Here is a 15265-nt window from a genome sequence, read left to right as displayed (position 1 = left end):
TTACATTGAGTGCATTTTTTTCCCTTTTGCTCATCCCACTGAACAAACTCCATTCTCCAAAACAGGCAGTCTAGTTCCCAACACTAGACTAGCTGACTTGCCATCACCAATAAAAATCCATCTCCCATGTGTGGCACAAGCTATCCTGTTCTTGATTTTCTGTTCTCCTCTAGTCCGAGTTCAGATAGATGTATTGTGAGAAGCTTTTCTCAATCAACTCAGTTTGACATATGTATCATCTCATTATCTTCAATAGTCCCTCTCATTAAAATGTATGTAAATTTGTACGTATATAATTTCTTTTATATGTTGAATTATTTGTCTCATGTGTCACTTTATATTCATAAAGTTATATCAAGATTTATTTCATTCCATTACTAAGTATACCCTTAAAGAAATAAGATTTCTTATAACCAAAGCTTATGAGTCTCATGGTGCCTAGCATCAAATTTTATACCAAGATCATGTTATGAATATGTTTGATAGTGATAATAAAAGAGTAAATATGACTCATTTCAGAATTTGTTTTTCATTATAGTACTTGGCCATCATTGTTTTAAGTTTTGGGGCAAAAACAAGGAAGAAACTACATTATTTGATAGAGATGATGAATTTAGATGAGGGAAATTACATTTTTCCCAGTTTTATTGAGAAATAATTGAATATATCACTGTGTAAGTTTAAGGTGTACAGGAAAATTACATTTTAAAATGTTAGAGAATCCTGAGAACATCTGATCAGAAACTTAAATAGTTTAATCACAGGGAATGATTATATATAGGGATTAAGCATAACTCATATGGTTTGATCATGTCATATGTCATAAAATGTCAGAAAGCATCATTTTCTCTACTTAAAATAGATCTTTTATGAATTAAGTGTTTCAGTGTATCATGCACTTGGTTAATTCTAAGGTAACTGTGTCTACTTTTTGTCTCATAGAAAAGGATGTCTTTAAAGATGAATGTTTCTTACAAGATTATGTAGGAGTGCCACTCTTCCTGATAAAATTTAAGATTAAGATCATGGACAAAAAGCAAAGTGTAATGAAAACTGGAAGGCTAAGTAAGAAAGTAATACAGAGAGTATGCTGAAAAAATGTAATTAAGAAAAAAGGACCACCTGGTGAAGTTTAATATAACCTCTGCTATAAATCTGTGCAGAATCACCTCTAAAGAAATAAGAGTAAAAAGGATTGAAGCAGATTCAGCTGAAACATTGTTTTTGTCTTTTAAATGATTTTCATTCTGATTTATTACTTGCATGAGAAAAATTTATATTTGGAAAATGCCCCCTCAAGTAATACCTTAATAATAGCAATATATTTTGAAACATTTTCGTTCTCCTTTAGGGAATAAAAAAGCCAAATTACTCTGTCTTTCGAAAAGAATAGCATTCTCTTCTTCCTGTCCCTCACTTTTTATGTGCATATGGTAATAAAACATACTGAATAAGACCTCCATAATTAAGCTAGTTTCCATGATGGTAAAACTACTACATCAGCAGTGCAGCTAATCTGGCTATCACCTCTTTTGCCCCATTGAGTGTAAACTTACTTGCTAGTTCTGTCTAGTCAGCCTGTGGACCCTGGCAACCCTCCCTCACCATTACATGAGTATTAGAATGGAAGTGTTCATTGGAGAATGCACACACTAATGTACTCCTTTACATCTTTAATTTGCAAAGTATTTTCATATGTATATTACTTTATTTTACACCATTTCGTAAATTGGGAAATGAACCCGCAGCTAGATTACTATCATATAACTACATAATGATGTCAGAATTAGCTGCCACTTCTCACCTCCAGAGGCCTACCTATTATTTCTGATTTCAGGAACATTCTCTGAGACAGAAGATAAAGAAAGAAATCATGTACGGTGGAAAATGAATGAAATTTGGTAGAATTCAACTTAAATTTGAATCATCACTTTTGTAATCTGTAAAATGAGGTGATTATATATTTTCACGCTTGTAGTAAGGATTAAATGATATAGTCATAATTGGAACAACTAGCATTTTACATAGTTCCTGGGAAAACCTCACTAAATGGTAGAGAATGATAAAAATCAGAATCTGTGATTGTAGTAAGGCTGTCACTAATCGAAGAATGCAGTTCCACAGTAGTAGCTGCTAATCATGAGCAAAGACTTACTTTGGAGATGCTCTCTTTCTCCAAGAATAATGATCCATTAAAACTATTCCACCACCTGCCAGGTACTGTGCCGAGTGTTATCGATGCAGCAGTGAGAGAGTTTCTGCTCTTATTCAGCTTTCATTTTAGATTGATCTTTAGCATTAGCAGCCTGGGCTACTTTTACAACTTTCTTTCACCAAATGATAGTACTTTTACCAGAAGCTCAGTATTGGAATTAATTCAGTCCCAAGTATTTGTTTGAAGGAAAGAGGACGGGCAGATTAAAACTTGGGAGAAATCTTCTAATAGTTAATATTGGTATTATGCTCTCAGCACATCTGGGGCAGAAAGCTCTCAGTGCATCTGTCTCTTATGTTCAAAGAGGCTAGTTCATCTTGTTGCTTTCATATTCTCACATGAAAAACTTTCAGTGGTGCCCCAATCACCAGGTCTCACTTAAGAGACTTTTTGTATCTGGGTATTTTAAGTCTTTTCCATTTCTTTCTTTTCCCTTTGTGCCCTGCATTTCTGGAACCCTGGACTCACGTTGAATGTAGGATCTGCCTTGTGAAGGCACTTCCACACTCTTGTCAGCAAATTCTTCAGGCCCCTTCTGTTGTCCTTGTTTTTTTCTTAAGACCTAAAAAACTTGTCCCAGCATTCCTACTGTGGTGCAGCAGGTTAAGCATTTGGTGTTTTCTCTACAGCAGCACAGGTTCTATCTCCATCGCAGTGGGTTAAGAATCTGGTGTTGCCACAGCTGTGATATAAGTCACAGCTGCAGCTCAAATACCATCCTGGCCCAGGAACTTCCATATGGCATGGTGCGGCCAAAGAAAGAAACTTAGCCTATTGGGAATAATTTTTTTCCGTCATCTTTGCATTTGTTTTTGTTGTTGTGGTTTGGGAATCTCAGCAGATTCCTGGCCTGAAACTGTTGAAGCTTGTTCCCTAGGATCAAGGAGTCAACTTCATAGAAGCCAAAGGCTTTGGAGGGCAGGGCCATTGGTTAGGCCTGAGAAAAGGCAAGGGCTGTGAAAAAGGCTGTCAGCTGGGCCTTTGGCTGTTGCAGTTTGACCTTGAAACAGAGGGATGCAGTCCCACCTGGAATTGCTGATGAGGCTGAGGCAGATTAGGTATCTTAACCGTGAGCAGGTGAACCACGTGCACTGTTTTCCGATCACAAGCCTGCTGCATACATAAGGCTCCATCAGTGCGTTGCTAGTTCCCAGCCTAGTAGGCATCTGAAGTCTATTGCTTCTGATTCCATTCTTCATTTGGAGTCCCAGAGGCAGGAATAAAAACATTTAGTGTCATGTGACTATCCTTATGATTTCATGTTTGCTTTGATTGGATTAATTACCTAAATTCTAACCTTGGCTTTGGTTTTCTAATTCCCAAAACTTTCAGAGGAGAACATGACTTGAGTAACCCCTCATTCCATCTCAATAATTTATTTCCAGTTCTAGCTAAAGGACACGGTTACCATTCTTCTCCTTTGGCAAACAGTTTCTATTGAGATGGAGACCAGAGCTTCAAGATTCATTCTCTCAAGCTGTGACTGAAAAGGGAGGGCAACTTTGTAAAGAGTGTGTTCTACTTACTGGCCCTGGTGATTACCAGTAAGGCTGTTACCAAAACTCGGCCTCTGTCCACCATTGCCATTGCCGAATAGAAATGCAGAGACAGTCTTAGGTGAAGGAATAAAAGATAGCTTTATTGCTTTGCCAGGCAAAGGGGGCCACAGCAGACTAATGCCTTAAAGACTGTGCCCACCTTGGGAGAGATTGGGAGGTGATTTTATGGTTTGAGGAATGAAAATAGGGCTGAGGATAAGGATCAAGGTAGAGGCAAGCTTGCATTATCTTTCAAGGATGGTGTTTAATGGCCCCAGGACTGGTTCTGGTGGTCCTCCTTCCTGGAATGAAGAATGCTTCATCAAGTAGTTCTTCCATTTGTTGAGGGTTTAGTTCTGCAGAAAGGCTCAAAAATATTGTTATGTGTATTCCTTGAGGAGGAACAGGACCCTGCCCCAAGGCTGCACTGTGGTCTCTTGACTGCTCCTCCCTGATCTCTGCATCCCCTCTCTTCCCTGATTAGCAGCTGCCCTTTGGAACTCAGGGAAAATCATGGAGGCTCAGGCTTATTCCCTAAAAATAAGAAATGGGGAACCAGAAAGGCTTGTGTGCCTAGGAGCCCCACAAGGCACTAGCTTGGTTACAGGGCTGCCAGCCAGAGTGTTCTTATGTCCATCAGGAAGTTGTCTGCCTCTAGAATTGAGCACATAACTGCCTGGAAGGTCGAGAATCTTAATGGTTGGCCTCACCGTATAAATGTGTAGGTTAAAAGCAATCTGTCCATATCCACGTATGTAGAGGAGTTCCTATCCAAAACCTATCCTAAAGTACCTTATGCCATGTACTTCAGGATTATGGCTTGTTCTTTGTTTCTTAATAATTTTCTTGATATCAGTTTGTAACTCGCCTAAAAACCCGCTTTCTCTAATATACAGTGGAAAGGCCCTCCTTTCATCTGCATTTAAAATGATACTTGCCTTGCATAAATGTGGAGCTTAAAGGGGGCTTGGGCTGAGAGGCAATTGTGTGAAATGATGCTTTGAAGCACTACATGCGTAAGCAAAACACTTGATGTCTTCTTAAGCTGTGAGGTTATCCTTTTCCTTCCCTCAGAGCAAGTATCCTATGGCCCTAAGTGTTTACTTGTAGTTTTCCTTACCTGGACCAAAGAGAGCTGAAATATCAGCACTAAGGAATGCTTACTGCAATTGTCTTTAACTCAACTTTGGCATTAAAAGAAGTGTTAGTACTTTTAAAGATTAAACAGCATTTGCTAATTTTGTAAATATTTTAACTCCAAAACATACCTGAGGCATCTTTATACCCAAGATACTACGAAGCCCTTACCTTTTTGAAAATCATGTTACCCACTTGAGGTAACTATGATTTCTGAATCATAAATCATTTCCTTTCAAGACAAAACTAGGAAAGCATCCAAAGGCATTCATGAAGATAACCATCTAAAGGTCCAGGCTGATGATGTGAAAAAAGAACCCCCAACCTTAGTATTTTCTTTGCTTTTTTCACTGTCTTCCTTCTTGCTGTACTTCCAGGAAACCAAGCCCTTTTTCAGGTTTCAGAATCCAGTGTGCTGGCTTCTCAAATACTTGAAAGTAATTATGCATTCGAGCAGGCAGTTTGGGAGAGGTCAGGTCATAAGGAAGCCATTTCCATCTCAATCTAAATCAAACTTTGCCTCTGTTAATGGAAAGCTTCCTTCCACATTCCAAGAATGGGTTCTGTAAGGTCTTAAGATAATCACTAAGCTTGCTTTTCTTTCTTTGATTTTCTTTTCTTTCCTTTCATCTTAGGCTTCTGAGGTGACTTTCAAGTTTGCATCTCTGGGTATTCCTATTCAGATGGCTGAGGTGGTCATAGACTGCTAATTTCATTGCAGTTTGTTAAAGAAATACCCCTTTACTACTCTGCCAGTTTAGATACCTCTTGATCTAGTAATGATTATATGTCTTTCTTTTTATCATCCATAAGTTAACTGATATATTGACACTAACAATGGTCCCTCCTAACATTCTGGTTCAGAAATTAATTTTCCTTGTTCCCTAATTTATCTGTTGCTGTTGTTTGAGAATGTTTAAGTGAATACACTCTGATACAGAATTGTGTTTTGAGGGATAACTTAATTCAGCTTAATTCCACCACCCCAATTTACAGCCTGATCCCTGAGATGCTCAGGGTCTGTGATATTCCACTAGTTCTGCGTTTATACAAGGGTCTACTTTCAGGAATCTTTCTTTCTTTCTTTCTTTCTTTTTCTTTTTTTAGGACCGCATGCATGGCATATGGAGGTTCCCAGGCTAGGGGTTGAATTGGAGCTCTAGCTGCCAGCCTGCACCACAGCCACCGCAATGCAGGATCCACACCACGTCTGTGCCTACATCACAGCTCACTGCAATGCCGCATCCTTAACCCACTGAGCGAGGTCAGAGATCGAACCGGCAACCTCATGGTTCCTAGTCGGATTCATTTCCATTGCGCCACAACAGGAACTCCTTTCTTTTATTAATAAAAGAATCAGAATCAGATTTGATTCCTAATTTGATCACTCACTGGCTGTTTGGCTATAAAATTCACTTGATAAGAGCTGTAGCTTTTATAAGAAACAGGTAATAATAGCAATTCTGGAAGATTGTGAAAAGAGAAAAAAATCTATGTAAAGTAGCCATTAAAGTGGTGGGGTAGGCACGTGAGTAACACCGATTATGATAAAAAAGGACAGATTAGAGAAAAGAGGGAAAGGAAGAGAAGTGAGGGTAGGAGAAAAGCAGAAGGAAGAGAAAAAGAAAGAGAAGAGTGAAAGCATGTAATGCCCCAAATGATGAGATTGTGTTCTGGGATGGCTGTGGGGTGAGAGTGCTAAACCCTAAACACTAGACCGCAAGGACTAGCAGGTTGATATAGGTCCCCAGTCCTTCTTTCTTTGGAGAAAAAAATTGGCAAAAAGACTGAGAGTAGTGAGGCAAATGAAGTGTTTATTAAGAGAAAAGATACACATGGAGAGAGCATGGGCAGGCTGGGGGGCGGGTGAGAGACAGACAGAAAGAGAATGCCACGTGCTTTGGGAGTGGTTTAAATCACTTATGTGGGGCAGTCCTTCCAGGCTAATGCCCAGTCATCTTGCTTTGTCTGGCCTTGAGCCCCACATCTGGCCTGACTCAGGGCCCTCCCCCTTCTGCACAAGCATCTTTTACCCAAGAAGGATTCTAGCACCAGGGTTCCTGGAAGGTTGACAGGATGTTCTATGGTCTGGTGCCTCTCCCTTCTCTGACCCATGAGGAACCTTTCTGCACATGTGTAGTTCGCCTGTATAGTTCAGGAGGCCTCCTTGACCTTAAGAATGAGAAATATGTGGTCTCTTTATCTTTTATCCAAGCAGGATTCAGCTCTTCCTTGCTCTTGCCATAATCTTTATCTTGAAGTATCTGTGCAAAGAGGACACATTGCAGTTGCTCAGCCTGAGATCCATCTATCTCCTGCCTCAATTGTACCATTGAGCCCTTGGAAAAGGGCTTTCCAAGCATATTTTTCTTTCATTTACATAGTTCTTTTCTTTGGTGCAATTACAAAGCATGATGAGAGACTCTGAAAAAAATTTTTATTTCATGTGATGCCAATAGAAACCGCCTTGTACTTTCTCTGTATTGGCTTTGCCCTAACGCTTGACCTTCCTTCTGCATCAGCTAACTTCCCCAGTGCCACTCTATCAAACAGCTTGACCGCTTCTGTACCATTATGACAGCACTGATTCATAAGAGAGCCTTTTATGTACAGCCTGTCTAATGGTTGTTACGACCCAATTAGATGATGTTGGAGTTAGATTTAAAAAGAGTTAGAAGCCACTGTCTCTGTTTTGTAAACTACATATGAAAAAAAATCCACCGATTTTTGTCTAGTTATCTGTCCTTAAAATTAAGAGAAAAGCATAATTGGAACACTGTGAGTGCAAATATAGACTAATAAACATAGAAGTTAATTTTTAGTACAACTATTCTTTACACTATAATCGCCAATAAATGTAAACATAAAGTGGTTGTGGCCTCATTACAAATGTAAACATATATATAAACCTATCCTGTAGCAATTTAAGGAGTTCCCTTCATGGCTCAGCGGTAAATGAACCCGACTAGCATCCATGAGGATGCGGGTTTGATCCCTGGCCTTGCTCAGTGGGTTAACGATCCAGCATTGCCATGAGCTGTGGTGTAGGTCTCAGACGCGGCTCGGATCCCATGTTGCTCTGGCTGTGGTATAGGCCAGAGGCTATAGCTCCAATTCAGCCCCTAGCCTGGGAACTTCCATATGTCACAGGTATGGCCCTAAAAAGCAAAAACCAAACAAACAAACTTGTAAATATACCTCCTACTTTGCTTACGTCTGAGCCTTTTTGATTTATTATTTCTTACCTTACCACTGTAGCCATCAAATATAGTTACTAAAATAGTTAAGCCTAGTGAAGAATAACTTTAGAATCTTAACAAATAGAGAGAAGATACTCCTCAAATAGCCTTTTATGGAAAACCTAGCAAAAATATGTATTTTTCCTCCAGAACATCACTGTTTGCCTCAGGCCTAATCATTAGTTTGCTCAAACCATAGGTATGATCAGGTGAAAAGCTCTGGGCATCACAATTGCAGGGAAGAAAAACCACTCACTCACACAGAAGGAGACGCTTCTGATTCCTGGTGAGAGGTGTCATAGCTCTACAATCAAGGTCACTTTCCTGCATTTTCTTTGATAGAAGGTGCTTTTGATCAAATAGAATTCTTTCCATTTCTGCGCCTTTGTTCTGCTATAATGCAATGAGAGTAACGCAACTTTAGTTGCTTCATGAGTGAGTGACACTGGTTAGAAACTACCTTCAGAGGAATGTCTGAAACCAAGATGAGCAGTGAGCAGGACATCTTCTGGCAGGTTTAGCTTTCAGACAGCTGTCTGAGCCCAAAGCAATTCGTTTTTGAGTCTCAACTGTTGCTCTTGTCAAATATTCTTTTTTGATAACTTTTGACGTGGTTCTTTTTGAGGCTCTGCTAAAATAGCCCTTTCCTTCTCCCATGTATATGTATATATGACATAGATAAAACCTTTGTATTTAGGAGTTAGCACTACCATGTGTTGATCAGTGATGCTAATTGGGAAATATTAAGGTAAACTGTATCTAGCTAAGTAGAGTAGATGGTTTTAATGACTCCATTTCAAAGAAAACTGTACTTGTCATTTTTTTTTTTCAAATCTGCTTCTAAATGTTTCCAAACAAACTGCTCTTATTGAAACAACAGTAAGGTATTATCTTGCTCAGAGAAAAAAATGAGATTTCAAATATGGAGAAGGTCCAGGATATTACAGCTACTTTTAGAAATTTATATATGTTATCTGTTTTTTAACATAAAATTGAACTCATGCAAACTTGCACTTTCTCAAATAGGTTACTAAACTTCGAGTTACCTATAATCACACAATTTTATTATATTTATCACACTGTTCTAATTTTTGTTGATCTACTTTACATGAAATTGCATGTAATTTCAATGAGCCTGTAGGTAACATTTTGTACTCTCCATTTATGTACTCATTTCTATTAGCATGACTTTCATATTTATTATAGCAATAAGGCATAATGTAAATTTAACAATGTAGCATTTCATTGTATTGAACTGGTTCCCTTTTTTGGGTTGTGGTGTTAATAATAGCAGTAATAAGAGCTACCATTTATCAACTGTTTACACATTAAATGTTCTGTTAAGAACATCTTTTTACAAAGTAGAGACCAAGCTTAGTTTGTTACAAGGAAATGCCTAAAGGTCAGAATTTACTGTATTTAGGTCTCTACTACTGGTCTGATGTTAGTCAAAAAAAACATTCCCTACTGTTGTCTTACTTTCAGTTTTCTCCTCTGAAAAAAAATAAGAGTAACAATAGCTGACTTAGAGCTTGTTCCTCCCAGAGTCTGGGACATAGTAGATGTTCAAGATTTGGAAGAAGATAGTTATCTAAAGATGTTTTAACCAAGTGCATAAATTGAAGAGATTTGTTGTATTTTGTGCATATTTCCAAATGGATTTCCAAGATAACTCAGTGGTCAGGATCACCAACAATATGATAAATGTTCATATTTTATCTATCAAATCTTCATCAAGTGTGCCTTTCCATTCTTCTTCTTTTTTTAATTCTTTATTTATTCTTTCAAAAAAAATAATAAAACCTATGGTTACCTGAGCATTTCTGAAATCACTGTTTGACCCCAGGTTATAGCTGGCCTGAAGTAGGTGCTATCTATTCAGCAAGCATCAAAAGACTTGAATAGGTAGACATGTATGCAGGTGTGTGGGTGTGTGTGTGCGTGAGTGTGTGTGCGTGTGCATGTGTCTATACATGCCTATCTTCCCCACGAGGCTATAGTTGGTCATGTTGATATATCATATCATGCTATCATGATCAACATATAGCCTCCTAGGGAAGACGTATGCAAATAAATAATTATACAGTTTGAATCATAAAAATAGATTTATGCAAAAAAATGTAGCTATATATTTCTGCCGAAGGGATTAAGGATGGCTACAGAATTCACTTCTGAATTAAATTTTTTTCCAAGCAAATACCAACCCACAGGTTAAATGGAGAAAGGTCCAAATTAAAAGATCTAATCCACCCAGAGAAAATACAATGAAAAGCCAAGTGTGACAGTGGAGAAGAGACCAGGATGTTTGGCAACAATTTTCCTGTAATCATGTAATAATCATGGTAAATAATTAGTGTCAGAACAAGGGGATGAGAAGTAAGCAGGGCCAGACCTGAAAACAAATAGGAAGCTGGTGAGTACTCAGACTGCTCGTGTGATGGGGAGAATGTTGGAATTTTATGTATATTTTGTCCTACAGCTCTCAGGATAACCCCATTTAAGACAATGGAAAGGAGAATTTGAACAGAAAGTAAGTTGTCCAAGGCCATACAGCAATAAAATGGTGGAATTTGTATTCAGATCCAAGTCTTTGGGATTAAAACGCCTCTTCTCTTCAACAAGATGCAATTAATATTTAAATGGAAAACCATTAAAGGGTCTTCACTTATCTGGGCTTAATTAACTTCTCTGAAGATAAATCTTTGGGATTTTACTCTGTGTTATTCAGAATTCATCAAAAGCACAAAGCAGATGTTCTACAAAACTTATTTTTACTTTCCTGGCTATCTTTCCAATGCAAATCCTTCGTCTTCATCTAGGGTTTCCTTTTTTGTTTTTTGTTTTTGTTTTTTTTTTTTTGTCTTTTTTTTTTTTCTATTTCTTTGGGCCGCTCCCGCGGCATATGGAGATTCCCAGGCTAGGGGTCCAGTCGGAGCTACAGCCACCGGCCTACACCAGAGCCACAGCAACGCGGGATCCGAGCTGCGTCTGCAACCTACACCACAGCTCGCGGCAACGCCGGAACCTTAACCCACTGAGCAAGGGCAGGGACCGAACCCGCAACCTCATGGTTCCTAGTCGGATTCGTTAACCACTGCGCCATGACGGGAACTCCCCAGATTCTTTTTTATATGGTCTTCACGCTGTGTTCCATTTTGCTTCATCACCTGTTTATCCATCCTTGGATATGGCTCACTATTTGGCCTTCTGTGGGATAAGTGGAATGTCGTTTAACCTGCTTAGGGTTTCTCTCTTTGCTCTTGTAATCATTTTATCACACCTTCAGCAAAAAACTGGTTATGAAGTTATCTACCTTTCTGGAGGCTGGCGCATATGAGGAAGGAATCAAGGCCCTGGAGATTTGATCACCTTCATGAGAACTTCATTCTGCCATATTGAAAAATGCCACTTACCTGGCTTTCTCCTTCCTTCCTCACTGGCTCAGCCCGTGCCTGACTGATTGTGGCTGAATCTGCCTGCCTGATTGTGGCTGAATCTGCCTGCCTTTCTGGTGCTCCCTCTAGGGAAACATCCTGCTGCCCCCAGAAAAAAGCTCTGCTATATTCATAATATTGCATCACCTCTGGGTCTGTGTAGGAAAGTGGATTCCCACCCCTCTCTGCTTCCAGTCTACCCTAAAGCCTCCCCCTTTCTCTAATATACTCTCCTCCATATTGAGAACAATTTTCTAGACTAGAAATCAACCAGTAATTTCTGTAAGGGGTCAAATAATAAATATATTTTAGACTTTGCAAGTCATACTTTTTCTTTAACAATCTCTCCACTTTACTGTTGTAGCATGAAAGCAACCAAAGACAATATGTACAGAGGAGACTGGCTATTCTAATAAAACTTTATGTTAAAGACTCTGAAATTTGAATTTCAAATAATTCACACTCACATGATTCTTTTGACTCCTTCCAATGATTTAAAGGTGTAAAAACCATTCTTAGCTCACAGGCTACCCCGGAACAGGTAGCAGGCTACAGTTTGCCAGCCACTGCTCTACACAGGCAGGGTGCTGAGGCAGTTTCTTCGGGAGGGTGAATTGGGATCTGACCATCAGGGTCTTCAGTAAGGTTGCTTCTGTACAGTATCTCCAATCCAGAGCAGCATTTCCTAGTTTCTTGTGATTGTGCAGTTTCTACCTGGAGTCTTTAGCCGTTTCAGGTTTCTCCTCTGTGGGTCCTTCCCACTTGGGATCTGGCCATAGAAAAGGTGATTAGGTTTTGCTAGCCATCTTATATCTGATCTAGAAGTGAAAGGTGGGTTTTTTTTTTTCCCCCCTTGCTCTCTCTGGAAATTTTGTTATTTTACCTTTACTGTTCTTTAGGAACTTCTCCAACTGAACTAAATTGAACTGACTGCTAACTAGCTTATAAGTCTTTGAATGAATATATTTGAACTTCATTCACATGATTTTTAGATGATTCTTTCTACCTTTTCCTCCTGAGATTATGTTGCAAACAGGAGGGTAAATTTAGTATGTAAATAAAGGGATTGGAAAAACAGAACTGCCTTGAGATTAAAAAAAAATACATGCCGATTCCTTTTTTGTTGGTGGTGTTTATTCATTTATTTATTCAGCAAGTTTTTGTATATGTCAGGTACTGTATCCCACAATAAGCTCTCACTTTATTTTGACATCCAGAGATGAGTAGAAGACCATGCTTATCTTTTAGGGAAAACAGAGATACATCTTTGTATAATCCCTCTTGGTATCTGTTACTCATCTCTTAAGTCGTATGGAGTACAAGTAAGCATGAGAAGTGTGCACACTGCACATTGCCCGTGGTACAGAGAAGAAGCATAGACTGTAGAGTGGGCCCCTGAGCCAATTGTTCTATGACTCTGAGCCTTAAATGTTGCAAAGTAAGAAGATTACTTACCTTGCAGTTTTGATAATACTAAACGAAATTTCATACCTAAGCATGCTGCGGTGCTCAGCACATAGCTTCTCCCCCCCAAATTTACATCAGAATATGTGAACATTTCTCTTTTTTGTTTTGTTTTTTATTGATACATTTATAGCCTTCCAGTAATGTGACACCAATTTACTACTAAATTTATTACTTTTCTTGGGCCATGCCCACGTCATGTGGAAGTTCCTAGGCCAGGCATTGAACTTGCACCACAGCAGTGACCTGAGCCACAGTAGTGACAATGCCTTATCCTTAATTGTTAGGTCACCAGGGAACTCCCTAAATGTATTACTTCTTAATCACTACATACTCACTAATCATAAGTAATACATGAAATTTTTTACTGTTTTCCTGACTTACATAGTGTGTCTCTACTGCTATTCTACTCATTAGATAGAAAAGAGAGGTATTTCAATGGATTGCTTGTCAGACAACTTTTTTTTTTAATGGTGCAGATTGGAAAGATGCTCTTGTGCAAATGATATGAAATGATATTTATTGACTGTTATCTCATTGTGTGTGTGTTTAGATCTGCACAGTGATGGCACTTACTTCAGTTACGAGTTGCTCAGCGGACTGTGGAGTGACTGAACTATACCCATTCCCGTCATGATGCACACCCCTGAGGTTCCTCACCAGTAGGTATTGTCTATTCAGTATCATTTATATGGTTCTATATTGAGACTTTTCAACAGAATCTACATTTACGTTGCAAAAATATGCAAAATGCATGCATTTGTATTGCTGTTAGGAAATATGGCTAGACTTAGTCTGTGTACAACCACTTGGAAAATGAAAAAGTAGGTTCAGATGTATCTATTATATATTTGTATATTAATATGTTAATATAATACGTGTCTATGTAGGCAGAATTTAAAAGCATACAATTTTACCTCTCTTTTAACCAAATAAAGTCACTGGAAAGTTTCAGTGTCTTTTGGTTCTTCAATATCATATAAATCTGGCAGTATAAGCTTAAAAATCTTACTTAGTTTAATATTTTGAAACAGTTCAATTTTATTGCAGTTTTACCCAACAGTGTTTCTGATATATGTCCACTTACACAAGTGTCAGGCAGTAATTGACAGAGGATGTTTGTGGTGTCACTGAAAGGGAATTTTACTCAATTTCCTTAATTTTAGTTTCAGCTCCAAAATTTATCTTCTGACTAGTATTTTAAATCTTTACACCTGAGTTTCTTAATTTGAAAAATGAGAGGAAGAATTTCTGTTTTGTCAAACTCATAAAATTAAAGGACAAATGAGATAATGAATGTGAAATTATTAATAGGAAACCCCATAAAAATAGATGATACCTGTGGCTGGCTAATATCCCAAATAGAAAGGTAGAAAAAAGTTGTGACCACAATTTTCTTTTTAAATTGTTTAATAGAATCTAAAATTTTCTGTTATTCATCGAAGAGATAAATGGTAAGATTATACTTAATTCATGACCCAAATTATTTTTTTGTATTTGAAACAGTTATGATTAAATGAAATGTAGAGTTCCCTTGTGGCCTGTTGGTTAATGGGTCCAGTGTTGTCACTGTGGTGACACTGGTTCAGTCCCTGGCCAGGGAACTTCCACATGCTGTGGGCACAGCAGAAAAATTTTTTTAAATTAAAAAAAAAGAAATATGAGGAAAATGCATATTTCTTACACACACTGCACACAAAAATCCTCACCAACTATAATAATTAGGTTTCTGCTTCTGGTCTCCAAGATATTTATGATATTAGAATATTTTAGGGAGTTCCCATTGTGGCTCAGTGGAAACAAATCTGACTAGGAACCATGAGGTTGCGGGTTCAATCCCTGGCCTTGCTCAGGGTTAAGAATCCGGTGTTGCCATGAGCTGTGGTGTAGGTCACAGACGCAGCTCGGATCTGGCGTTGCTGTGGCTGTGGCATAGGCCCTGCAGCTCCATTTCAACCCCTATCTTGGAAACCTCCATATGCTGCGGGTGCGGCCCTAGAAAGTGGGAAAAAAAAAAAAAAAGAGAGAGAGTATTTTAGGAACTTCATACCTGGAGGAGAGAAGATACACTAGATATTTTTAATGTATAATTTAATTTGAGAATACCAAGGGAACAAGGTAGAGATTTGATCAGATATTATTCATTCAGTTAAATATATTAATTTTGTTTGTTTACTGAAATCTCTTTAACACTTCATATGACCATTCTCTTCAACCAAAAGAATACAGCTAGTCTGT

General features: G+C 38.4%; 1 protein-coding gene across 11 annotated transcripts in view; it reads left to right on the top strand.

Moving 5' to 3' along the window:
• Positions 1 to 15265, top strand: part of CHRM3 (cholinergic receptor muscarinic 3) — a 542465-nt gene that overhangs the window by 133622 nt on the left and 393578 nt on the right. For 7 of the 11 annotated variants that reach the window (XR_014825490.1, XM_084992556.1, XM_084992554.1 and 4 more), the window contains one exon: positions 13581 to 13689. The gene's annotated coding sequence lies outside the window, so the exon portion shown is untranslated. Of the gene's footprint in view, positions 1 to 13580; positions 13694 to 15265 lie in introns of all 11 variants that reach the window. The other 4 variants (XM_084992555.1, XM_084992560.1, XM_021071806.2 and 1 more) reach the window with 1 other exon arrangement.

This window comes from Sus scrofa, chromosome 14 (genome assembly GCF_054392235.1).
Source record: "Sus scrofa isolate SSC_HxYL_T2T_F1_AM1 chromosome 14, Sscrofa_HxYL_maternal_Yorkshire_Landrace_v2.0, whole genome shotgun sequence".
Lineage (NCBI taxonomy): Eukaryota > Metazoa > Chordata > Mammalia > Artiodactyla > Suidae > Sus > Sus scrofa.
This window is presented reverse-complemented; position numbering and strand designations above follow the sequence as displayed.